Source organism: Tasmannia lanceolata, unplaced genomic scaffold, assembly GCF_043159265.1.
Source record: "Tasmannia lanceolata isolate RefF3 unplaced genomic scaffold, GAP_Taslan_0.1 ptg000003l, whole genome shotgun sequence".
Lineage (NCBI taxonomy): Eukaryota > Viridiplantae > Streptophyta > Magnoliopsida > Canellales > Winteraceae > Tasmannia > Tasmannia lanceolata.
The window spans coordinates 28,671,101-28,696,285 of NW_027518680.1; the positions used below are offsets into that span (position 1 = coordinate 28,671,101).

The 25,185-nt window shown below is 43.5% G+C and overlaps 19 non-coding genes across 19 annotated transcripts; all 19 read left to right on the top strand.

Moving 5' to 3' along the window:
- The first annotated feature begins 12,156 nt into the window (after positions 1–12,156).
- LOC143871256 (5S ribosomal RNA) lies at positions 12,157–12,275 on the top strand. The gene has a single exon (XR_013246032.1). It is a non-coding gene; the product is annotated as a 5S ribosomal RNA (ribosomal RNA).
- Positions 12,276–12,872: 597 nt separating this feature from the next.
- LOC143874988 (5S ribosomal RNA) lies at positions 12,873–12,991 on the top strand. Its single transcript, XR_013249656.1, has one exon. It is a non-coding gene; the product is annotated as a 5S ribosomal RNA (ribosomal RNA).
- Positions 12,992–13,588: 597 nt separating this feature from the next.
- LOC143871268 (5S ribosomal RNA) lies at positions 13,589–13,707 on the top strand. The gene has a single exon (XR_013246043.1). It is a non-coding gene; the product is annotated as a 5S ribosomal RNA (ribosomal RNA).
- A 599-nt stretch (positions 13,708–14,306) lies between these two features.
- Positions 14,307–14,425, top strand: LOC143874667 (5S ribosomal RNA). Its single transcript, XR_013249339.1, has one exon. It is a non-coding gene; the product is annotated as a 5S ribosomal RNA (ribosomal RNA).
- Positions 14,426–15,022: 597 nt separating this feature from the next.
- LOC143874713 (5S ribosomal RNA) lies at positions 15,023–15,141 on the top strand. The gene has a single exon (XR_013249384.1). It is a non-coding gene; the product is annotated as a 5S ribosomal RNA (ribosomal RNA).
- Positions 15,142–15,738: 597 nt separating this feature from the next.
- Positions 15,739–15,857, top strand: LOC143871279 (5S ribosomal RNA). Its single transcript, XR_013246054.1, has one exon. It is a non-coding gene; the product is annotated as a 5S ribosomal RNA (ribosomal RNA).
- Positions 15,858–16,454: 597 nt separating this feature from the next.
- LOC143874714 (5S ribosomal RNA) lies at positions 16,455–16,573 on the top strand. The gene has a single exon (XR_013249385.1). It is a non-coding gene; the product is annotated as a 5S ribosomal RNA (ribosomal RNA).
- Positions 16,574–17,170: 597 nt separating this feature from the next.
- LOC143871293 (5S ribosomal RNA) lies at positions 17,171–17,289 on the top strand. The gene has a single exon (XR_013246066.1). It is a non-coding gene; the product is annotated as a 5S ribosomal RNA (ribosomal RNA).
- Positions 17,290–17,886: 597 nt separating this feature from the next.
- Positions 17,887–18,005, top strand: LOC143873107 (5S ribosomal RNA). Its single transcript, XR_013247828.1, has one exon. It is a non-coding gene; the product is annotated as a 5S ribosomal RNA (ribosomal RNA).
- Positions 18,006–18,602: 597 nt separating this feature from the next.
- Positions 18,603–18,721, top strand: LOC143871304 (5S ribosomal RNA). Its single transcript, XR_013246077.1, has one exon. It is a non-coding gene; the product is annotated as a 5S ribosomal RNA (ribosomal RNA).
- A 597-nt stretch (positions 18,722–19,318) lies between these two features.
- Positions 19,319–19,437, top strand: LOC143871316 (5S ribosomal RNA). The gene has a single exon (XR_013246088.1). It is a non-coding gene; the product is annotated as a 5S ribosomal RNA (ribosomal RNA).
- Positions 19,438–20,036: 599 nt separating this feature from the next.
- On the top strand, positions 20,037–20,155 carry LOC143871327 (5S ribosomal RNA). Its single transcript, XR_013246099.1, has one exon. It is a non-coding gene; the product is annotated as a 5S ribosomal RNA (ribosomal RNA).
- A 597-nt stretch (positions 20,156–20,752) lies between these two features.
- On the top strand, positions 20,753–20,871 carry LOC143874715 (5S ribosomal RNA). The gene has a single exon (XR_013249386.1). It is a non-coding gene; the product is annotated as a 5S ribosomal RNA (ribosomal RNA).
- A 597-nt stretch (positions 20,872–21,468) lies between these two features.
- Positions 21,469–21,587, top strand: LOC143871339 (5S ribosomal RNA). Its single transcript, XR_013246110.1, has one exon. It is a non-coding gene; the product is annotated as a 5S ribosomal RNA (ribosomal RNA).
- Positions 21,588–22,186: 599 nt separating this feature from the next.
- On the top strand, positions 22,187–22,305 carry LOC143874668 (5S ribosomal RNA). Its single transcript, XR_013249340.1, has one exon. It is a non-coding gene; the product is annotated as a 5S ribosomal RNA (ribosomal RNA).
- A 597-nt stretch (positions 22,306–22,902) lies between these two features.
- Positions 22,903–23,021, top strand: LOC143874716 (5S ribosomal RNA). Its single transcript, XR_013249387.1, has one exon. It is a non-coding gene; the product is annotated as a 5S ribosomal RNA (ribosomal RNA).
- Positions 23,022–23,620: 599 nt separating this feature from the next.
- On the top strand, positions 23,621–23,739 carry LOC143874669 (5S ribosomal RNA). The gene has a single exon (XR_013249341.1). It is a non-coding gene; the product is annotated as a 5S ribosomal RNA (ribosomal RNA).
- A 597-nt stretch (positions 23,740–24,336) lies between these two features.
- LOC143874717 (5S ribosomal RNA) lies at positions 24,337–24,455 on the top strand. Its single transcript, XR_013249388.1, has one exon. It is a non-coding gene; the product is annotated as a 5S ribosomal RNA (ribosomal RNA).
- Positions 24,456–25,052: 597 nt separating this feature from the next.
- On the top strand, positions 25,053–25,171 carry LOC143871352 (5S ribosomal RNA). The gene has a single exon (XR_013246122.1). It is a non-coding gene; the product is annotated as a 5S ribosomal RNA (ribosomal RNA).
- Positions 25,172–25,185: the final 14 nt, after the last annotated feature.

Below are 25,185 nucleotides of genomic sequence, written 5' to 3' on the forward strand. Positions count from 1 at the left end.
TATTTAATTCAAGTTGAGGATTTTATTATCTTAAGATTTCATCTAAGATGCTATATGATTCTCATCTAAATGCAAATGGTCCCTTAGACTAATGCAGGTTTGCCTACATCCTAGTTTACTAGGCTTGTCCTAGGGAAAGATTGGGTGACTAGTGTAACTAGACCTATGGCACGGTTGCTATACATAGCAAACGTCCGTGATGAGGCTGGACTCCTAACTCTAGGACTCCCTAAAACCTAAGACTCCCTAAAACTTAGGACACGACACGACACCGGTGTTCCTAAATTGGGCTCTAAGGGTTCCTAAAGGAATTTTGAATCCACCGGCTCTTGGAAATCTCGAATTCTTTTAGGCTTGTGGAAACTTTTAGAGTTTTCTTGAAGCTTTTATTATCTGAAGGTATTTAGTGTGTTTGGTAGCTTTTAAAGTTGTTTATTTAGAAGGTTTTAGTTTCACTTGAAATTTTTAGTGGTCTTTTGGTTAATGGCTTTTAACGGATTTTTATCAGTGGATTTTAAATGGGTGAATTTTAGTTTTGTTAATTTTAGGTTGGATGTACTTTAGATTAATGTCTTTCGATTTTGGTTTGGAAAATGACGTTAACACAACCAAGTTTTGACAATTGCACAAATTCGACAAACCACTGACCATTAAAAGATCTAACAAATGCAGCCCACTAAAACTGTCGTAACTCTTTAACCGCTTGGCCAAATTCAACGTACGAACATGCGTTGGAAAGATCTTTTATAGGGCTACAACTTTTTAGTTCTCCATTGTTTGTAAATCTGTGATTTAGAGGTTCGAATTTGTGTTGCAAACAAAAGGACAGCAACATTAAACTGGAAATGCCTAAAGGTGTGCCGCAACCATTTTGGACTTAACTTTTTAACCACTCGCCGTCTGATCTAGCACGAATACTCGTTGGAAACGGCACGAAAATATCTACGACTTTGTAGTTAACCATTTCCCACGATTCTGTTGTTTAGAGGTCGAAAAATCTGTTTAAAGTCTAACAGCTAGCACTATGACGGGAATGATATTGGCACCCCCATGTTTTCTTTTGATAGTTCTTATTTTTTTTAGTGATTAAAAGACGGTGAATATGAAAAATGGCTTGAATGGGCCTGAGATTATATTCAAATGGGATGTTTGAAAAAGGGGTTGTTTTTATCTACTTGGCAAGGTGGGGTATGGATATTGGGTTCTTGAGATTGAGTGGGGGCTGTTGTTATCAAATTGGAGTGGGGGCTGTTGTTATCAATTGAAAGATGGAGATTTTGTAAGCCAAATTAAATGGGTTTTGATAATTCACGTAAAATTCAAGTTTTCTTTCTTGTAAACGTTCAAAATTTTTAATGAATTGTTTTCCCAAAAGAAATCTAAATTCCCTAACAAGCCAATGATTTCAAAATCCCATCACAAATAGGTTCTAATGACCCTATCACATTAATTATATTTAGCATAAGTGAGAACATGACCAAGGCCAAACTAGTACGAAATTAAACATGACATCAACCAAAATATACGCAAAACAACACTCAATCCTACAAATATAGAAAAGAAAATAAAATTCCAAAAGGCATACCTTTTTGTAGACGATATTCCATGCAAACTTATGGAGAAGAGGGATTTGGTCTAGAGAGAGGGCTTGAATTTTCTAAGAGAGGGGTTCTCTCTTCTTTTCTTCTCTTCTCTTTCCTTTTGATGGTGGGATGAGAGGGTATTTATAGGAGAATGGGATAGGAGGTTAGGTGAGGTTAGGTGAGGTTAGGTAAGGTTAGGTGAGGTTAGGTAAGGTTAGGTGAGGTTAGGTGAGGTTAGGTGAGGTTTGGTGAGGTTTGGATGGTTATGATGAGAGGAGAGGTTAGGTGAGGTTTGGATGGTTAGGATGAGAGGAGAGGTTAGGTGGTTTTGGATGGTTAGACCCAGGTCATGATCTGCCACTGATCTAACGATTTACGGAAATCGGGTCTCGGAATAGAATCAGGGTCCGGGCTATGAAGTGACCCTAGCTTATTTTGTCCCGATTGATGATCCATAAAGTCAGATCAAGATATTAATGACCTAAAACATATAAATCAATGATAGAGGGGGTTCTCACATGGATTTAACACACTAAATTCACCAATCAGGGTATTTTTCAATTTTTCGGGTCTAATCATCTCACCAGGTACATCTCTTTATCATTTTGTTTTTTTCAAAAAATTTGAGGATGCATACTTTACCAATGAAATTCTACGGATCAATATATTAGGTTATTGTTGGTTAAAGTAAGGCAAAATGTGGGTGTCTACAGATGCCCCTCTTTGGTAGAGACGACGTAGTCATCGAATACCAAAGTCAAAATGACAGAACCATTTTGCGTAGCTTTAATCGACAAAGAACCCCCTAAACACAATGCAACCTAATATAATGCAAGACCTTAGATGAAATCCTAGAATTGGAATGCAATAAAACAAACCCGCTGCGGTGCCGCTGGCAACGAGAGAAATGGGATACCATTTTCAAATGGATTTTCGGAGGGAAAGGAATATCGCTTTTGAACAGCTTCAGAGGAAATGAGACGTCATTTTCAAATGGTCTCAGAGAGAATAATGGATGACTTTTGAAAGATTCTTAATGAAAACGCAGCATCATTTTTGAATGGGCTTGGGCAAGATGAAATACCGTATTTATACGGATTCGAAGGAAATGAGACATCATAGTTGTATGATGTTCAAAGGGTATAAGAGACCATAGTTGTATGGACTCGAAGAGAATGAAATACCGTATTTGTACGGATTCCAAGGAAATGAGACATCATAGTTGTATGATGTTCAAAGGGGATAAGAGATCATAGTTGTATGGACTCGAAGAAAATGAAATACCGTATTTGTACGGATTCCAAGGAAATGAGACATCATAGTTGTATGATGTTCAAAGAGGATAAGAGACCATAGTTGTATGGACTTGAAGAGAATGAAATACCGTATTTGTACGGATTCCAAGGAAATGAGACATCATAGTTGTATGATGTTCAAAGGGGAAAAGAGACCATAGTTGTATGGACTCGAAGAGAATGAAATACCGTATTTGTACGGATTCCAAGGAAATGAGACATCATAGTTGTATGATGTTCAAAGGGGAAAAGAGACCATAGTTGTATGGACTCGAAGAGAATGAAATACCGTATTTGTACGGATTCCAAGGAAATGAGACATCATAGTTGTATGATGTTCAAAGGGTATAAGAGACCATAGTTGTATGGACTCGAAGAGAATGAAATACCATATTTGTAAGGATTCCAAGGAAATGAGACATCATAGTTGTATGATGTTCAAAGGGGATAAGAGACCATAGTTGTATGGACTCGAAGAGAATGAAATACCGTATTTGTACGGATTCCAAGGAAATGAGACATCATAGTTGTATGATGTTCAAAGAGGATAAGAGACTATAGTTGTATGGACTCGAAGAGAATGAAATACCGTATTTGTACGGATTCCAAGGAAATGAGACATCATAGTTGTATGATGTTCAAAGGGGATAAGAGACCATAGTTGTATGGACTTGAAGAGAATGAAATACCGTATTTGTACGGATTCCAAGGAAATGAGACATCATAGATGTATGATGTTCAAAGAGGATAAGAGACCATAGTTGTATGGTCTCGAAGAAAAGAAGCACCGTTCTCAAACGGGCTCGAAGAATTTAGAGATTTTTCATAGGATTGGATTTATTATTATTTTTTTGAATCGGGGATTGGATTTGATGAATTTTTTTTAATTTATTTTTTTAAAATTTTATTTTTGAGAAATGAAACATCATAGTTGTATGATGTTCAAAGGGGATAAGAGACCATAGTTGTATGGACTCGAAGAGAATGAAATACCATATTTGTACGGATTCCAAGGAAATGAGACATCATAGTTGTATGATGTTCAAAGGGGATAAGAGACCATAGTTGTATGAACTCGGAGAGAATGAAATACCGTATTTGTACGGATTCCAAAGGAATGGGACATCATAGTTGTATGATGTTCAAAAGGGGATAAGAGACCATAGTTGTATGGACTCGAAGAGAATGAAATACCGTATTTGTACGGATTCCAAGGGAATGAGACATCATAGTTGTATGATGTTCAGAGAGTATAAGAGACCATAGTTGTATGGACTCGAACAGAATGAAATACCGTATTTGTACGGATTCCAAGGAAATGAGACATCATAGATGTATGATGTTCAAAGAGGATAAGAGACCATAGTTGTATGGACTCGAAGAAAAGAGGCACCGTTCACAAACGGGCTCAAGGAGAAGACGAGACCATTCACAAATGGATTCGAGAAATGAGGCACCGTTCACAAACGGGCTCAAGGAGAAGACAAGACCATTCACAAATGGACTCGAGAAATGAGGCACCGTTCACAAACGGGCTCAAAGAGGACACGAGACCATTCACAAATGGACTCAGAAAATGAGGCACCGTTCACAAACGGGCTCAAGGAGAAGATGAGACTATTCACAAATGGACTCAGAGAATGAGACACCGTTCACAAACGGGTTCAAGGAGAAGACGAGACCATTCACAAATGGACTCGAGAAATGAGGCCCCGTTCACAAACGGGCTCGAAGAATTTAGATATTTTTTATGAACTTGAATTTGACGTAGGATTGGATTTTATTTTATTTTTTAATTAAGGATTTGGATTTGATAAATTTTTTTATTTTTGGAAAATGAGGTACCGTCCGCAAACGGGCTCAAGGAGAAGATGAGACCATTCACAAATGGACTCGAGAAATGAGGCACCCTTCACAAACGGGCTCAAAGAGGACACGAGACCATTCACAAATGGACTCAGAAAATGAGGCACCGTTCACAAACGGGCTCAAGGAGAAGATGAGACCATTCACAAATGGACTCAGAGAATGAGACACCGTTCACAAACGGGCTCAAGGAATTTAGAGGTTTTCATGAATTTGAATTTGACGTAGAATTGGATTTGATGAATTTTGGATTTGAACTTAATGAAATCGGGGACATTATAGATCGTGCCCAGTAAAGATATTGGAAACCAAGACTTTGACGAATGATGAGACGACCAACCTTATGAACGAAGAACCATTAGTAACAAGAATGGATTAGGAACACTTTTATGAAACTTCAACAAGATTTTTCTCAATGAGACTGTTGGTCTTGTCTTCTTGGGATTTTGATAACTGAAACCTTGAACAAGACATTTGAGATTGGTAATTTAGAACAATGGCTCTCTTGGATATAATCATGAAAAAGTGGGATTTGCCTCTTGACAGGTGTTTAGATAAACATTTCTTGACCAGGATAGTATTTAACTAACTGGAAGGAGATTCCGAATTTTAATGGTTCATCTTTCTGAGAAATTGGCTCAACCACCATTGCATCTGGGGCTCTTCCAAGCTTAAGGTGCCTTCCTGGGGTATGATCTTTTTACGGAAGCTGGGCTTTTTGATGTTTCTACTTCTGAACTCTTCTGAGTTGATCTTCTTTGAAATGTAGCTGTTTGACTAGATTCTCGAACCCTTTCAGGTATAATTGCAGGGAGCTGCCTAGGCCGGGCCTCCTTCACCAAGACAGTTACATCATTTGGACATAGGAACGACGATTGACTCTTTCTAAAGAGAAAACTTAGATGAAAGGCACTACTCAAAGGATTGAGCAGCCCTGAAGGAGTGAACTTAGAATGACAAAGATTGACTAACTACACTGACAGACACAGTAATGCTTCTGACTTAGTTAACATTTTATTTGGTAAGTCTATCCTTTCGAGGAATGCTTTTTTTTTAAATCGTAAACACTGGACTTCTTCCTTGAAACAGTAATGCCTCAAGAATTTAATTACGACCCCTAAGATTGCTTAGCTTCAATGCACCCAGTTTTGAGGATGTCACTTGAATTTGCTTGAACTTCAGTTGATCTTCAGTCTTGATACCGGCTGTAGCCTTCTTATACTGATTCTCTTACCGTGACCAAGTCACCTCTTCGGGGTTTTTAACTTGGCGGACCGTGCTAGCCTTAACTTTTGCCTGAACCACCTTTCTAGGTTTTTGATCCAGCAGGCTATCTCCTTAGCTTCTGCCTAAGCCGCCCTTTCGGGTTTTCAACTTAGCAGGGGAATGATCTTAAATTTTGCCTAGACCGCCCTTTCAGGTTTTCAGTCTAGCAGATCTTCAAACTCCGCTCTTTTTCTTATTCATCATTTTTTTTTTTTTTTTATTGTGTCTCGGGATCTAGCTCATTAGTTCTGAACACCAGAAGGACTTTTATAGGTAGGATAGGGCTTTTCAAAGAATGGCTTAAGGCTCAACAAAGATTTCGACCGAACCTGTGAACAGGTCGCCTACATATCCCAAGGTAGGAATCAGGTCGTGTGTAGTTCAGGGCGAATGCCCCTAGTTTGAAGATAAATTGTTTGATTTTTTTTTTCCTTTTTTCTTTTCTTTCTGGAACAATTAACTTCTCTTCTTTTGGAACTTGTCCCTCTCTTTTTTTTTTTTTGAAAGGATTGAATTTCTTTTCCTTTTTGAATCGACCGAACTCGGTTCAACCGAGTTGCCTACGTACCCCAGTATAGGGATCAGGTCTCGCGTAGTTCGGGGAAATGCCCCTGGTTTGATGGGTTTTCAAGAAAATTTTATTCAGGCTCGAAGGGTTTGCAAACCGGTATTCTTTTGACATTGGTTCTGATTTTGGGATTTATTCGGCCAAAGGGGGCCTTCCGATGTTCAGATTGGCTAGAGTCCGTCTGGTACTGATTATTTTTTTCTTTTTTGTTTTGTTTTGTTTTTTTTTTTTTTACGGAGTTTGACGGCATTTCCAGGTAAGAGATAATGGATCTTCTTCTTCCAAGATTCTAAAGTGTGCTTTCGACTTTCATAGAGCGAAACTTGTTCTTTGACATCCTCCATCTATGGATTCGTACTCTCGATATCTGATGATCATTTTTCATTGTTTGCTCTTGAACTTTTCATCTTGAATTTGTTGGCTTTTTGCTATGAATTTGAGAACCAAGGTCATTGATTGGAAATATGAAAGTTGTTTCCACTCTATGCCCCTTGTATAGCATATATCTTCTCACTTTCTTCATTTTCTTTGAGCTTTCCATCTATGTCTTGCCCCTGGTATCGGTTGTAGCTTTTCTAGACAATCTTCTTATTCTTGAAATAATTTTATCAATTCTTCACACTCTTTAGAGGGTAATGTATTTTCAATCGGCATTCACTGAATCAAAGTTTCAGTGCCAGTGTTTATCATTTCAATTTCATCTTTGAAAGGTTGGGATTGGCGCTCCTCCTCTCGTTCAAGTAATTGCTGTGACTCAAGTGGAGTTTCGTCAATTTTGTCCTCATTTGAAGAGGGAGTCTTATTTTAAGATCAGAAGCACACTTAAGAACAGACACAAGTGAACTTTTTGGAACTGACTGAAATTTTATTTAAAGAAAAGCTATTACATCAGACGACCTATCCTGAACATGCTCAGGATTCACAACTCTAAATAAGAAAGGGAAACAGAAGATAACTTGCCTGGACTAGGCATTGACCTTTAACTGTAAGACCGGACTCAACAATTATACTGACCATGATGACTGACTCAACATAAAATAGTAAGTGACTAAAACTTTAACTGCTGCAACTGTTTGGCGTTGAAGGCTCGGCGAAGGCTGGTTCGTTCTGAACATCATCATGGCTGATACTTTCAATTTTGGACAATGATGACTGATTCGCATAGGGAAATGCCCCTAGCTCAAGGATTCTGAGAGTGAACTCTGAAGGACTTAGCAAAATAATCTTGAAAAAGGTAGCCCCTAGAGGAGGAACAGACCAGGGGTACAAGCAAGATTGGATTATCTGGACCAGGCATGATCAGATCATGAGAACGCATAATCGAAAGATTGTGAGATTCTGCATCTGCCAGTTAGGGGATGGCATGAAGATACGATCGAATCGTATGACAGAAGAACGAAAGACGCACGATCAAAAGATTAGATGAGATAGCATAAGATTGCTTTCAACGGATAGATCATGAATGACTAATCCTATGAGATCTTTGGAAATGATGGGATTTATATCCTAACTCAAAGGGAATTTTTTTTTTTTCACATTTTATCAGTGTTACCTGAAGGCATCAACCTTAATCCTAATCTATCGGAGTGGAGAGAGAATCTCGACTCATGACTTTGTTCGTGTATATAAGGACCGATCGTGACCATTGGAAGATGGACCACGGCCTAATCTAAACACCAATGGGTAGGATATCCTAAACTAGGCTCACACACGTGATGCACATGTGTTCGTATACTACATGCATGTGTGGGTTAATCTAGGGGTAAGGCCAAGAGTTCCCTTAACGCGAATCCCTGCTCGATATACTGTACCAGTGTCCGGCGTATCAGTACGTGAACAAGAGATCCGTTTACGTACCATAAAGGTACCAGGCTAAGGGTGGAATGCTTCTCTAGCACAGAGGCACCAGGTGATGAAATCCCAGTCAACCATGCTAGATAACACTCCGGGTTCCTAAAATAGGACGTGTGTGCACGTGAGATGCAAGGGTTTAGATGCAAGTGATGTAATTGTGTGCAATAAGTTCGCGCGATCTATGATGCCTTCAGGTTTTGTTAGATTAAGTTTGAGTAAAATGTGATGAGAAAATAAAACAAGACAAACTAATCTGACAAGTATACAAGAGATAGAGTTCTTATGAGCCGGTTAAATTAAATTCAAATGAATTATCTTTTGGAATTTTAATGAAGTTAGGTGATCCCCAGCAGAGTCGCCAAACTGTGGTACCCTGATCCCGCGAGAGGGGTGTGGCGCGAGCCGCCGCGCTCTCTCTCTTGGTCTCTCGTACCCACGCGATTGGCGTGTGCATTTTAATGTTGATTTGAATTAATCTTTCCTGTGAACTTGGGATCACTAAGGCAATCCGAATTCCACACGAAAGAGACTGACAGAGTCGCCACCTAGATGTGGGATCTAGGACCCGTAATTAACCAGAAATCTAGACTCGCTACCTGGTTACGAGAATGGAAGGTATGGGGAGTTATCCGCCACATGCACCATTCCTGCCCGATAATCGGTCTTCGATTCCAAAAGCTAATTCTTTTAAATTTATTTTAAATGGCTCATTCAACTCTATGTTAATGTGCGAACTAAGTGACATGCATCCTATGATCTAATTTTAATGTGAATCCTAGATGTGTATCTTGATTTATTAATTTGTCTGGATTCATTCTAAGTGAAAGTTCTCCTAGAATTCTAATTTCATGGAAAATCCTAAGTGATTTGATTAAGCATTTACAAGAAAATTAATATACAAAACACCACAATTTGTTTGTGGTGCCGACTCGCGGGTGGTATGCCATCAGACATCCAAGCTGCCTACGTACCCAAGCCTTACTGGGATCAGAGTCGACGTAGTTCGGTGCACCTAAGCTAAGCTACTTATGCCTAACTCAACTAGGACACCGACCTAGACGGGATTGACTGTTTCAACAGTTTTAGGAGAAGTTATTTAATTCAAGTTGAGGATTTTATTATCTTAAGATTTCATCTAAGATGCTATATGATTCTCATCTAAATGCAAATGGTCCCTTAGACTAATGCAGGTTTGCCTACATCCTAGTTTACTAGGCTTGTCCTAGGGAAAGATTGGGTGACTAGTGTAACTAGACCTATGGCACGGTTGCTATACATAGCAAACGTCCGTGATGAGGCTGGACTCCTAACTCTAGGACTCCCTAAAACCTAAGACTCCCTAAAACTTAGGACACGACACGACACCGGTGTTCCTAAATTGGGCTCTAAGGGTTCCTAAAGGAATTTTGAATCCACCGGCTCTTGGAAATCTCGAATTCTTTTGGGCTTGTGGAAACTTTTAGAGTTTTCTTGAAGCTTTTATTATCTGAAGGTATTTAGTGTGTTTGGTAGCTTTTAAAGTTGTTTATTTAGAAGGTTTTAGTTTCACTTGAAATTTTTAGTGGTCTTTTGGTTAATGGCTTTTAACGGATTTTTATCAGTGGATTTTAAATGGGTGAATTTTAGTTTTGTTAATTTTAGGTTGGATGTACTTTAGATTAATGTCTTTCGATTTTGGTTTGGAAAATGACGTTAACACAACCAAGTTTTGACAATTGCACAAATTCGACAAACCACTGACCATTAAAAGATCTAACAAATGCAGCCCACTAAAACTGTCGTAACTCTTTAACCGCTTGGCCAAATTCAACGTACGAACATGCGTTGGAAAGATCTTTTATAGGGCTACAACTTTTTAGTTCTCCATTGTTTGTAAATCTGTGATTTAGAGGTTCGAATTTGTGTTGCAAACAAAAGGACAGCAACATTAAACTGGAAATGCCTAAAGGTGTGCCGCAACCATTTTGGACTTAACTTTTTAACCACTCGCCGTCTGATCTAGCACGAATACTCGTTGGAAACGGCACGAAAATATCTACGACTTTGTAGTTAACCATTTCCCACGATTCTGTTGTTTAGAGGTCGAAAAATCTGTTTAAAGTCTAACAGCTAGCACTATGACGGGAATGATATTGGCACCCCCATGTTTTCTTTTGATAGTTCTTATTTTTTTTAGTGATTAAAAGACGGTGAATATGAAAAATGGCTTGAATGGGCCTGAGATTATATTCAAATGGGATGTTTGAAAAAGGGGTTGTTTTTATCTACTTGGCAAGGTGGGGTATGGATATTGGGTTCTTGAGATTGAGTGGGGGCTGTTGTTATCAAATTGGAGTGGGGGCTGTTGTTATCAATTGAAAGATGGAGATTTTGTAAGCCAAATTAAATGGGTTTTGATAATTCACGTAAAATTCAAGTTTTCTTTCTTGTAAACGTTCAAAATTTTTAATGAATTGTTTTCCCAAAAGAAATCTAAATTCCCTAACAAGCCAATGATTTCAAAATCCCATCACAAATAGGTTCTAATGACCCTATCACATTAATTATATTTAGCATAAGTGAGAACATGACCAAGGCCAAACTAGTACGAAATTAAACATGACATCAACCAAAATATACGCAAAACAACACTCAATCCTACAAATATAGAAAAGAAAATAAAATTCCAAAAGGCATACCTTTTTGTAGACGATATTCCATGCAAACTTATGGAGAAGAGGGATTTGGTCTAGAGAGAGGGCTTGAATTTTCTAAGAGAGGGGTTCTCTCTTCTTTTCTTCTCTTCTCTTTCCTTTTGATGGTGGGATGAGAGGGTATTTATAGGAGAATGGGATAGGAGGTTAGGTGAGGTTAGGTGAGGTTAGGTACGGTTAGGTGAGGTTAGGTAAGGTTAGGTGAGGTTAGGTGAGGTTAGGTGAGGTTTGGTGAGGTTTGGATGGTTATGATGAGAGGAGAGGTTAGGTGAGGTTTGGATGGTTAGGATGAGAGGAGAGGTTAGGTGGTTTTGGATGGTTAGACCCAGGTCATGATCTGCCACTGATCTAACGATTTACGGAAATCGGGTCTCGGAATAGAATCAGGGTCCGGGCTATGAAGTGACCCTAGCTTATTTTGTCCCGATTGATGATCCATAAAGTCAGATCAAGATATTAATGACCTAAAACATATAAATCAATGATAGAGGGGGTTCTCACATGGATTTAACACACTAAATTCACCAATCAGGGTATTTTTCAATTTTTCGGGTCTAATCATCTCACCAGGTACATCTCTTTATCATTTTGTTTTTTTCAAAAAATTTGAGGATGCATACTTTACCAATGAAATTCTACGGATCAATATATTAGGTTATTGTTGGTTAAAGTAAGGCAAAATGTGGGTGTCTACAACAGGCTATAGCGGATGAGTGTACTAGTGGATGCGAGTCATGAATCCGGTCAGAAGGTGTTTACTGGCCGTGAGCTACCCTTGGTGCACAAATATCGTTCCGACGATAACTTTTGATCCGCCCGTCAGATCGTGGCGATTCTTATATTGATTCGGGGGTACTCGGGAAGATTTTAATCGCGCAATGACAGCCCTGGCGGTCATCCGGCTTCCCGACATGCTCGGATCGTCCATCCGATGTCATCTAGCAGGATTTTTTCGCACTTTCATTTAAACGGACTTCGTACGACAATGCGAGTGGAAACTCTTTATTACTTTAACAATGGAGAGGCATGCTGGGTGCGATCATACCAGCACAAATGCACTGGATCCCATCAGAACTCCGAAGTTAAGCGTGCTTGGGCGAGAGTAGTACTAGGATGGGTGACCTCCTGGGAAGTCCTCGTGTTGCACCCCTGTCACTTTTTTCGGCTATCTACCAGTTTTTTCGAACAATCTTTCGGTTCTGGAACATCGATGCGAACTGAAACGCACGTTTAGTGCGTCGCCTCCTACGTTTCGGTTCGGATCTTTTTATTTTCTTCCGGATGGTGAATTCAAAGACGTCCGGTCTTTATTATGGCGGGGTGATAGTGTCGTTTGATTCGATAAACGGAATTCGTTCTGACATTTCATTTGCGGTCAAATTATAGCGGGGGTTTGTTTAGATTCAGTGACGTACAGGCTATAGCGGATGAGTGTACTAGTGGATGCGAGTCATGAATCCGGTCGGAAGGTGTTTACTGGCCGTGAGCTACCCTTGGTGCACAAATATCGTTCCGACGATAACTTTTGATCCGCCCGTCAGATCGTGGCGATTCTTATATTGATTCGTGGCTACTCGGGAAGATTCATCGCGCGATAACAGCCCTGGCGGTCATCCAGCTTCCCGACATGCTCGGATCGTCCATCCGATGTTATCTAGCCGGATTTTTTTGCACTTTCATTTAAACGGACTTCGTACGACAATGCGAGTGGAAACTCTTTATTACTTTGACAATGGAGAGGCATGCTGGGTGCGATCATAACAGCACAAATGCACTGGATCCCATCAGAACTCTGAAGTTAAGCGTGCTTGGGCGAGAGTAGTACTAGGATGGGTGACCTCCTCGGAAGTCCTCGTGTTGCACCCCTGACACTTTTTTCGGCTATCTACCACTTTTTTCGAACAATCTTTCGGTTCTGGAACATCGATGCGAACTGAAACGCACGTTTAGTGCGACGCCTCCTACGTTTCGGTTCGGATCTTTTTATTTTCTTCCGGATGGTGAATTCAAATACGTCCGGTCTTTATTATGGCGGGGTGATAGTGTCGTTTGATTCGATAAACGGAATTCGTTCTGACATTTCATTTGCGGTCAAATTATAGCGGGGGTTTGTTTAGATTCAGTGACGTACAGGCTATAGCGGATGAGTGTACTAGTAGATGCGAGTCATGAATCCGGTCGGAAGGTGTTTACTGGCCGTGAGCTAACCTTGGTGCACAAATATCGTTCCGACGATAACTTTTGATCCGCCCGTCAGATCGTGGCGATTCTTATATTGATTCGGGGTTACTCGGGAAGATTCATCGCGCGATGACAGCCCTGGCGGTCATCCGGCTTCCCGACATGCTCGGATCGTCCATCCGATGTCATTTAGCAGGGTTTTTTCGCACTTTCATTTAAACGGACTTCGTACGACAATGCGAGTGGAAACTCTTTATTACTTTGACAATGGAGAGGCATGCTGGGTGCGATCATACCAGCACAAATGCACTGGATCCCATCAGAACTCCGAAGTTAAGCGTGCTTGGGCGAGAGTAGTACTAGGATGGGTGACCTCCTGGGAAGTCCTCGTGTTGCACCCCTGTCACTTTTTTCGGCTATCTACCACTTTTTTCGAACAATCTTTCGGTTCTGGAACATCGATGCGAACTGAAACGCACGTTTAGTGCGTCGCCTCCTACGTTTCGGTTCGGATCTTTTTATTTTCTTCCGGATGGTGAATTCAAAGACGTCCGGTCTTTATTATGGCGGGGTGATAGTGTCGTTTGATTAGATAAACGGAATTCGTTCTGACATTTCATTTGCGGTCAAATTATAGCGGGGGTTTGTTCAGATTCAGTGACGTACAGGCTATAGCGGATGAGTGTACTAGTGGATGCGAGTCATGAATCCGGTCGGAAGGTGTTTACTGGCCGTGAGCTACCCTTGGTGCACAAATATCGTTCCGACGATAACTTTTGATCCGCCCGTCAGATCGTGGCGATTCTTATATTGATTCGGGGGTACTCGGGAAGATTTTAATCGCGCAATGACAGCCCTGGCGGTCATCCGGCTTCCCGACATGCTCGGATCGTCCATCCGATGTCATCTAGCAGGATTTTTTCGCACTTTCATTTAAACGGACTTCGTACGACAATGCGAGTGGAAACTCTTTATTACTTTAACAATGGAGAGGCATGCTGGGTGCGATCATACCAGCACAAATGCACTGGATCCCATCAGAACTCCATTGTTAAGCGTGCTTGGGCGAGAGTAGTACTAGGATGGGTGACCTCCTGGGAAGTCCTCGTGTTACACCCCTGTCACTTTTTTCGGCTATCTACCACTTTTTTCGAACAATCTTTCGGTTCTGGAACATCGATGCGAACTGAAACGCACGTTTAGTTCGTCGCCTCCTACGTTTCGGTTCGGATCTTTTTATTTTCTTCCGGATGGTGAATTCAAAGACGTCCGGTCTTTATTATGGCGGGGTGATAGTGTCGTTTGATTCGATAAACGGAATTCGTTCTGACATTTCATTTGCGGTCAAATTATAGCGGGGGTTTGTTTAGATTCAGTGACGTACAGGCTATAGCGGATGAGTGTACTAGTGGATGCGAGTCATGAATCCGGTCGGAAGGTGTTTACTGGCCGTGAGCTACCCTTGGTGCACAAATATCGTTCCGACGATAACTTTTGATCCGCCCGTCAGATCGTGGCGATTCTTATATTGATTCGTGGCTACTCGGGAAGATTCATCGCGCGATAACAGCCCTGGCGGTCATCCAGCTTCCCGACATGCTCGGATCGTCCATCCGATGTTATCTAGCCGGATTTTTTTGCACTTTCATTTAAACGGAATTCGTGCGACAATGCGAGTGGAAACTCTTTATTACTTTGACAATGGAGAGGCATGCTGGGTGCGATCATAACAGCACAAATGCACTGGATCCCATCAGAACTCCGAAGTTAAGCGTGCTTGGGCGAGAGTAGTACTAGGATGGGTGACCTCCTCGGAAGTCCTCGTGTTGCACCCCTGTCACTTTTTTCGGCTATCTACCACTTTTTTCGAACAATCTTTCGGTTCTGGAACATCGATGCGAACTGAAACGCACGTTTAGTGCGACGCCTCCTACGTTTCGGTTCGGATCTTTTTATTTTCTTCCGGATGGTGAATTCAAATACGTCCGGTCTTTATTATGGCGGGGTGATAGTGTCGTTTGATTCGATAAACGGAATTCGTTCTGACATTTCATTTGCGGTCAAATTATAGCGGGGGTTTGTTTAGATTCAGTGACGTACAGGCTATAGCGGATGAGTGTACCAGTAGATGCGAGTCATGAATCCGGTCGGAAGGTGTTTACTGGCCGTGAGCTAACCTTGGTGCACAAATATCGTTCCGACGATAACTTTTGATCCGCCCGTCAGATCGTGGCGATTCTTATATTGATTCGGGGTTACTCGGGAAGATTCATCGCGCGATGACAGCCCTGGCGGTCATCCGGCTTCCCGACATGCTCGGATCGTCCATCCGATGTCATCTAGCAGGGTTTTTTCGCACTTTCATTTAAACGGACTTCGTACGACAATGCGAGTGGAAACTCTTTATTACTTTGGCAATGGAGAGGCATGCTGGGTGCGATCATACCAGCACAAATGCACTGGATCCCATCAGAACTCCGAAGTTAAGCGTGCTTGGGCGAGAGTAGTACTAGGATGGGTGACCTCCTGGGAAGTCCTCGTGTTGCACCCCTGTCACTTTTTTCGGCTATCTACCACTTTTTTCGAACAATCTTTCGGTTCTGGAACATCGATGCGAACTGAAACGCACGTTTAGTGCGTCGCCTCCTACGTTTCGGTTCGGATCTTTTTATTTTCTTCCGGATGGTGAATTCAAAGACGTCCGGTCTTTATTATGGCGGGGTGATAGTGTCGTTTGATTCGATAAACGGAATTCGTTCTGACATTTCATTTGCGGTCAAATTATAGCGGGGGTTTGTTTAGATTCAGTGACGTACAGGCTATAGCGGATGAGTGTACTAGTGGATGCGAGTCATGAATCCGGTCGGAAGGTGTTTACTGGCCGTGAGCTACCCTTGGTGCACAAATATCGTTCCGACGATAACTTTTGATCCGCCCGTCAGATCGTGGCGATTCTTATATTGATTCGTGGCTACTCGGGAAGATTCATCGCGCGATAACAGCCCTGGCGGTCATCCAGCTTCCCGACATGCTCGGATCGTCCATCCGATGTTATCTAGCCGGATTTTTTTGCGCTTTCATTTAAACGGACTTCGTACGACAATGCGAGTGGAAACTCTTTATTACTTTGACAATGGAGAGGCATGCTGGGTGCGATCATAACAGCACAAATGCACTGGATCCCATCAGAACTCCGAAGTTAAGCGTGCTTGGGCGAGAGTAGTACTAGGATGGGTGACCTCCTCGGAAGTCCTCGTGTTGCACCCCTGTCACTTTTTTCGGCTATCTACCACTTTTTTCGAACAATCTTTCGGTTCTGGAACATCGATGCGAACTGAAACGCACGTTTAGTGCGACGCCTCCTACGTTTCGGTTCGGATCTTTTTATTTTCTTCCGGATGGTGAATTCAAATACGTCCGGTCTTTATTATGGCGGGGTGATAGTGTCGTTTGATTCGATAAACGGAATTCGTTCTGACATTTCATTTGCGGTCAAATTATAGCGGGGGTTTGTTTAGATTCAGTGACGTACAGGCTATAGCGGATGAGTGTACTAGTAGATGCGAGTCATGAATCCGGTCGGAAGGTGTTTACTGGCCGTGAGCTAACCTTGGTGCACAAATATCGTTCCGACGATAACTTTTGATCCGCCCGTCAGATCGTGGCGATTCTTATATTGATTCGGGGTTACTCGGGAAGATTCATCGCGCGATGACAGCCCTGGCGGTCATCCGGCTTCCCGACATGCTCGGATCGTCCATCCGATGTCATCTAGCAGGGTTTTTTCGCACTTTCATTTAAACGGACTTCGTACGACAATGCGAGTGGAAACTCTTTATTACTTTGGCAATTGAGAGGCATGCTGGGTGCGATCATACCAGCACAAATGCACTGGATCCCATCAGAACTCCGAAGTTAAGCGTGCTTGGGCGAGAGTAGTACTAGGATGGGTGACCTCCTGGGAAGTCCTCGTGTTGCACCCCTGTCACTTTTTTCGGCTATCTACCACTTTTTTCGAACAATCTTTCGGTTCTGGAACATCGATGCGAACTGAAACGCACGTTTAGTGCGTCGCCTCCTACGTTTCGGTTCGGATCTTTTTATTTTCTTCCGGATGGTGAATTCAAAGACGTCCGGTCTTTATTATGGCGGGGTGATAGTGTCGTTTGATTCGATAAACGGAATTCGTTCTGACATTTCATTTGCGGTCAAATTATAGCGGGGGTTTGTTTAGATTCAGTGACGTACAGGCTATAGCGGATGAGTGTACTAGTGGATGCGAGTCATGAATCCGGTCGGAAGGTGTTTACTGGCCGTGAGCTACCCTTGGTGCACAAATATCGTTCCGACGATAACTTTTGATCGGCCCGTCAGATCGTGGCGATTCTTATATTGATTCGGGGGTACTCGGGAAGATTCATCGCGCGATGACAGCCTTGGCAGTCATCCGGCTTTCCGACATGCTCGGATCGTCCATCCGGTGTCATCTAGCAGGATTTTTTTGCACTTTCATTTAAACGGACTTCGTACGACAATGCGAGTGGAAACTCTTTATTACTTTGACAATGGAGAGGCATGCTGGGTGCGATCATACCAGCACAAATGCACTGGATCCCATCAGAACTCCGAAGTTAAGCGTGCTTGGGCGAGAGTAGTACTAGGATGGGTGACCTTCTGGGAAGTCCTCGTGTTGCACCCCTGTCAGTTTTTTCGGCTATCTACCACTTTTTTCGAACAATCTTTCGGTTCTGGAACATCGATGCGAACTGAAACGCACGTTTAGTGCGTCGCCTCCTACGTTTCGGTTCGGATCTTTTTATTTTCTTCCGGATGGTGAATTCAAAGACGTCCGGTCTTTATTATGGCGGGGTGATAGTGTCGTTTGATTCGATAAACGGAATTCGTTCTGACATTTCATTTGCGGTCAAATTATAGCGGGGGTTTGTTCAGATTCAGTGACGTACAGGCTATAGCGGATGAGTGTACTAGTGGATGCGAGTCATGAATCCGGTCGGAAGGTGTTTACTGGCCGTGAGCTACCCTTGGTGCTCAAATATCGTTCCGACGATAACTTTTGATCCGCCCGTCAGATCGTGGCGATTCTTATATTGATTCGGGGGTACTCGGGAAGATTCATCGCGCGATGACAGCCTTGGCGGTCATCCGGCTTTCCGACATGCTCGGATCGTCCATCCGGTGTCATCTAGCAGGATTTTTTCGCACTTTCATTTAAACGGACTTCGTACGAAAATGCGAGTGGAAACTCTTTATTACTTTGACAATGGAGAGGCATGCTGGGTGCGATCATACCAGCACAAATGCACTGGATCCCATCAGAACTCCGAAGTTAAGCGTGCTTGGGCGAGAGTAGTACTAGGATGGGTGACCTCCTGGGAAGTCCTCGTGTTGCACCCCTGTCACTTTTTTCGGCTATCTACCACTTTTTTCGAACAATCTTTCGGTTCTGGAACATCGATGCGAACTGAAACGCACGTTTAGTGCGTCGCCTCATACGTTTCGGTTCGGATCTTTTTATTTTCTTCCGGATGGTGAATTCAAAGACGTCCGGTCTTTATTATGGCGGGGTGATAGTGTCGTTTGATTCGATAAACGGAATTCGTTCTGACATTTCATTTGCGGTCAAATTATAGCGGGGGTTTGTTTAGATTCAGTGACGTACAGGCTATAGCGGATGAGTGTACTAGTGGATGCGAGTCATGAATCCGGTCGGAAGGTGTTTACTGGCCGTGAGCTACCCGTGGTGCACAAATATCGTTCCGACGATAACTTTTGATCCGCCCGTCAGATCGTGGCGATTCTTATATTGATTCGGGGGTACTCGGGAAGATTCATCGCGCGATAGCAGCCCTGGCGGTCATCCAGCTTCCCGACATGCTCGGATCGTCCATCCGATGTCATCTAGCAGGATTTTTTCGCACTTTCATTTAAACGGACTTCGTACGACAATGCGAGTGGAAACTCTTTATTACTTTGACAATGGAGAGGCATGCTGGGTGCGATCATACCAGCACAAATGCACTGGATCCCATCAGAACTCCGAAGTTAAGCGTGCTTGGGCGAGAGTAGTACTAGGATGGGTGACCTCCTGGGAAGTCCTCGTGTTGCACCCCTGTCACTTTTTTCGGCTATCTACCACTTTTTTCGAACAATCTTTCGGTTCTGGAACATCGATGCGAACTGAAACTCACGTTTAGTGCGACGCCTCCTACGTTTCGGTTCGGATCTTTTTATTTTCTTCCGGATGGTGAATTCAAATACGTCCGGTCTTTATTATGGCGGGGTAGTAGTGTCGTTTGATTCGATAAACGGAATTCGTTCTGACATTTCATTTGCGGTCTAATTATAGCGGGGGTTTGTTTAGATTCAGTGACGTACAGGCTATAGCGGATGAGTGTACTAGTGGATGCGAGTCATGAATCCGGTCAGAAGGTGTTTACTGGCCGTGAGCTACCCTTGGTGCACAAATATCGTTCCGACGATAACTTTTGATCCGCCCGTCAGATCGTGGCGATTCTTATATTGATTCGGGGGTACTCGGGAAGATTTTAATCGCGCAATGACAGCCCTGGCGGTCATCCGGCTTCCCGACATGCTCGGATCGTCCATCCGATGTCATCTAGCAGGATTTTTTCGCACTTTCATTTAAACGGACTTCGTACGACAATGCGAGTGGAAACTCTTTATTACTTTAACAATGGAGAGGCATGCTGGGTGCGATCATACCAGCACAAATGCACTGGATCCCATCAGAACTCCGAAGTTAAGCGTGCTTGGGCGAGAGTAGTACTAGGATGGGTGACCTCCTGGGAAGTCCTCGTGTTGCACCCCTGTCACTTTTTTCGGCTATCTACCAGTTTTTTCGAACAATCTTTCGGTTCTGGAACATCGATGCGAACTGAAACGCACGTTTAGTGCGTCGCCTCCTACGTTTCGGTTCGGATCTTTTTATTTTCTTCCGGATGGTGAATTCAAAGACGTCCGGTCTTTATTATGGCGGGGTGATAGTGTCGTTTGATTCGATAAACGGAATTCGTTCTGACATTTCATTTGCGGTCAAATTATAGCGGGGGTTTGTTTAGATTCAGTGACGTACAGGCTATAGCGGATGAGTGTACTAGTGGATGCGAGTCATGAATCCGGTCGGAAGGTGTTTACTGGCCGTGAGCTACCCTTGGTGCACAAATATCGTTCCGACGATAACTTTTGATCCGCCCGTCAGATCGTGGCGATTCTTATATTGATTCGTGGCTACTCGGGAAGATTCATCGCGCGATAACAGCCCTGGCGGTCATCCAGCTTCCCGACATGCTCGGATCGTCCATCCGATGTTATCTAGCCGGATTTTTTTGCACTTTCATTTAAACGGACTTCGTACGACAATGCGAGTGGAAACTCTTTATTACTTTGACAATGGAGAGGCATGCTGGGTGCGATCATAACAGCACAAATGCACTGGATCCCATCAGAACTCCGAAGTTAAGCGTGCTTGGGCGAGAGTAGTACTAGGATGGGTGACCTCCTCGGAAGTCCTCGTGTTGCACCCCTGTCACTTTTTTCGGCTATCTACCACTTTTTTCGAACAATCTTTCGGTTCTGGAACATCGATGCGAACTGAAACGCACGTTTAGTGCGACGCCTCCTACGTTTCGGTTCGGATCTTTTTATTTTCTTCCGGATGGTGAATTCAAATACGTCCGGTCTTTATTATGGCGGGGTGATAGTGTCGTTTGATTCGATAAACGGAATTCGTTCTGACATTTCATTTGCGGTCAAATTATAGCGGGGGTTTGTTTAGATTCAGTGACGTACAGGCTATAGCGGATGAGTGTACTAGTAGATGCGAGTCATGAATCCGGTCGGAAGGTGTTTACTGGCCGTGAGCTAACCTTGGTGCACAAATATCGTTCCGACGATAACTTTTGATCCGCCCGTCAGATCGTGGCGATTCTTATATTGATTCGGGGTTACTCGGGAAGATTCATCGCGCGATGACAGCCCTGGCGGTCATCCGGCTTCCCGACATGCTCGGATCGTCCATCCGATGTCATTTAGCAGGGTTTTTTCGCACTTTCATTTAAACGGACTTCGTACGACAATGCGAGTGGAAACTCTTTATTACTTTGACAATGGAGAGGCATGCTGGGTGCGATCATACCAGCACAAATGCACTGGATCCCATCAGAACTCCGAAGTTAAGCGTGCTTGGGCGAGAGTAGTACTAGGATGGGTGACCTCCTGGGAAGTCCTCGTGTTGCACCCCTGTCACTTTTTTCGGCTATCTACCACTTTTTTCGAACAATCTTTCGGTTCTGGAACATCGATGCGAACTGAAACGCACGTTTAGTGCGTCGCCTCCTACGTTTCGGTTCGGATCTTTTTATTTTCTTCCGGATGGTGAATTCAAAGACGTCCGGTCTTTATTATGGCGGGGTGATAGTGTCGTTTGATTAGATAAACGGAATTCGTTCTGACATTTCATTTGCGGTCAAATTATAGCGGGGGTTTGTTCAGATTCAGTGACGTACAGGCTATAGCGGATGAGTGTACTAGTGGATGCGAGTCATGAATCCGGTCGGAAGGTGTTTACTGGCCGTGAGCTACCCTTGGTGCACAAATATCGTTCCGACGATAACTTTTGATCCGCCCGTCAGATCGTGGCGATTCTTATATTGATTCGGGGGTACTCGGGAAGATTTTAATCGCGCAATGACAGCCCTGGCGGTCATCCGGCTTCCCGACATGCTCGGATCGTCCATCCGATGTCATCTAGCAGGATTTTTTCGCACTTTCATTTAAACGGACTTCGTACGACAATGCGAGTGGAAACTCTTTATTACTTTAACAATGGAGAGGCATGCTGGGTGCGATCATACCAGCACAAATGCACTGGATCCCATCAGAACTCCATTGTTAAGCGTGCTTGGGCGAGAGTAGTACTAGGATGGGTGACCTCCTGGGAAGTCCTCGTGTTACACCCCTGTCACTTTTTTCGGCTATCTACCACTTTTTTCGAACAATCTTTCGGTTCTGGAACATCGATGCGAACTGAAACGCACGTTTAGTGCGTCGCCTCCTACGTTTCGGTTCGGATCTTTTTATTTTCTTCCGGATGGTGAATTCAAAGACGTCCGGTCTTTATTATGGCGGGGTGATAGTGTCGTTTGATTCGATAAACGGAATTCGTTCTGACATTTCATTTGCGGTCAAATTATAGCGGGGGTTTGTTTAGATTCAGTGACGTACAGGCTATAACGGATGAGTGTACTAGTGGATGCGAGTCATGAATCCGGTCGGAAGGTGTTTACTGGCCGTGAGCTACCCTTGGTGCACAAATATCGTTCCGACGATAACTTTTGATCCGCCCGTCAGATCGTGGCGATTCTTATATTGATTCGTGGCTACTCGGGAAGATTCATCGCGCGATAACAGCCCTGGCGGTCATCCAGCTTCCCGACATGCTCGGATCGTCCATCCGATGTTATCTAGCCGGATTTTTTTGCACTTTCATTTAAACGGAATTCGTGCGACAATGCGAGTGGAAACTCTTTATTACTTTGACAATGGAGAGGCATGCTGGGTGCGATCATAACAGCACAAATGCACTGGATCCCATCAGAACTCCGAAGTTAAGCGTGCTTGGGCGAGAGTAGTACTAGGATGGGTGACCTCCTCGGAAGTCCTCGTGTTGCACCCCTGTCACTTTTTTCGGCTATCTACCACTTTTTTCGAACAATCTTTCGGTTCTGGAACATCGATGCGAACTGAAACGCACGTTTAGTGCGTCGCCTCCTACGTTTCGGTTCGGATCTTTTTATTTTCTTCCGGATGGTGAATTCAAAGACGTCCGGTCTTTATTATGGCGGGGTGATAGTGTCGTTTGATTAGATAAACGGAATTCGTTCTGACATTTCATTTGCGGTCAAATTATAGCGGGGGTTTGTTCAGATTCAGTGACGTACAGGCTATAGCGGATGAGTGTACTAGTGGATGCGAGTCATGAATCCGGTCGGAAGGTGTTTACTGGCCGTGAGCTACCCTTGGTGCACAAATATCGTTCCGACGATAACTTTTGATCCGCCCGTCAGATCGTGGCGATTCTTATATTGATTCGGGGGTACTCGGGAAGATTTTAATCGCGCAATGACAGCCCTGGCGGTCATCCGGCTTCCCGACATGCTCGGATCGTCCATCCGATGTCATCTAGCAGGATTTTTTCGCACTTTCATTTAAACGGACTTCGTACGACAATGCGAGTGGAAACTCTTTATTACTTTAACAATGGAGAGGCATGCTGGGTGCGATCATACCAGCACAAATGCACTGGATCCCATCAGAACTCCATTGTTAAGCGTGCTTGGGCGAGAGTAGTACTAGGATGGGTGACCTCCTGGGAAGTCCTCGTGTTACACCCCTGTCACTTTTTTCGGCTATCTACCACTTTTTTCGAACAATCTTTCGGTTCTGGAACATCGATGCGAACTGAAACGCACGTTTAGTGCGTCGCCTCCTACGTTTCGGTTCGGATCTTTTTATTTTCTTCCGGATGGTGAATTCAAAGACGTCCGGTCTTTATTATGGCGGGGTGATAGTGTCGTTTGATTCGATAAACGGAATTCGTTCTGACATTTCATTTGCGGTCAAATTATAGCGGGGGTTTGTTTAGATTCAGTGACGTACAGGCTATAACGGATGAGTGTACTAGTGGATGCGAGTCATGAATCCGGTCGGAAGGTGTTTACTGGCCGTGAGCTACCCTTGGTGCACAAATATCGTTCCGACGATAACTTTTGATCCGCCCGTCAGATCGTGGCGATTCTTATATTGATTCGTGGCTACTCGGGAAGATTCATCGCGCGATAACAGCCCTGGCGGTCATCCAGCTTCCCGACATGCTCGGATCGTCCATCCGATGTTATCTAGCCGGATTTTTTTGCACTTTCATTTAAACGGAATTCGTGCGACAATGCGAGTGGAAACTCTTTATTACTTTGACAATGGAGAGGCATGCTGGGTGCGATCATAACAGCACAAATGCACTGGATCCCATCAGAACTCCGAAGTTAAGCGTGCTTGGGCGAGAGTAGTACTAGGATGGGTGACCTCCTCGGAAGTCCTCGTGTTGCACCCCTGTCACTTTTTTCGGCTATCTACCACTTTTTTCGAACAATCTTTCGGTTCTGGAACATCGATGCGAACTGAAACGCACGTTTAGTGCGACGCCTCCTACGTTTCGGTTCGGATCTTTTTATTTTCTTCCGGATGGTGAATTCAAATACGTCCGGTCTTTATTATGGCGGGGTGATAGTGTCGTTTGATTCGATAAACGGAATTCGTTCTGACATTTCATTTGCGGTCAAATTATAGCGGGGGTTTGTTTAGATTCAGTGACGTACAGGCTATAGCGGATGAGTGTACCAGTAGATGCGAGTCATGAATCCGGTCGGAAGGTGTTTACTGGCCGTGAGCTAACCTTGGTGCACAAATATCGTTCCGACGATAACTTTTGATCCGCCCGTCAGATCGTGGCGATTCTTATATTGATTCGGGGTTACTCGGGAAGATTCATCGCGCGATGACAGCCCTGGCGGTCATCCGGCTTCCCGACATGCTCGGATCGTCCATCCGATGTCATCTAGCAGGGTTTTTTCGCACTTTCATTTAAACGGACTTCGTACGACAATGCGAGTGGAAACTCTTTATTACTTTGGCAATGGAGAGGCATGCTGGGTGCGATCATACCAGCACAAATGCACTGGATCCCATCAGAACTCCGAAGTTAAGCGTGCTTGGGCGAGAGTAGTACTAGGATGGGTGACCTCCTGGGAAGTCCTCGTGTTGCACCCCTGTCACTTTTTTCG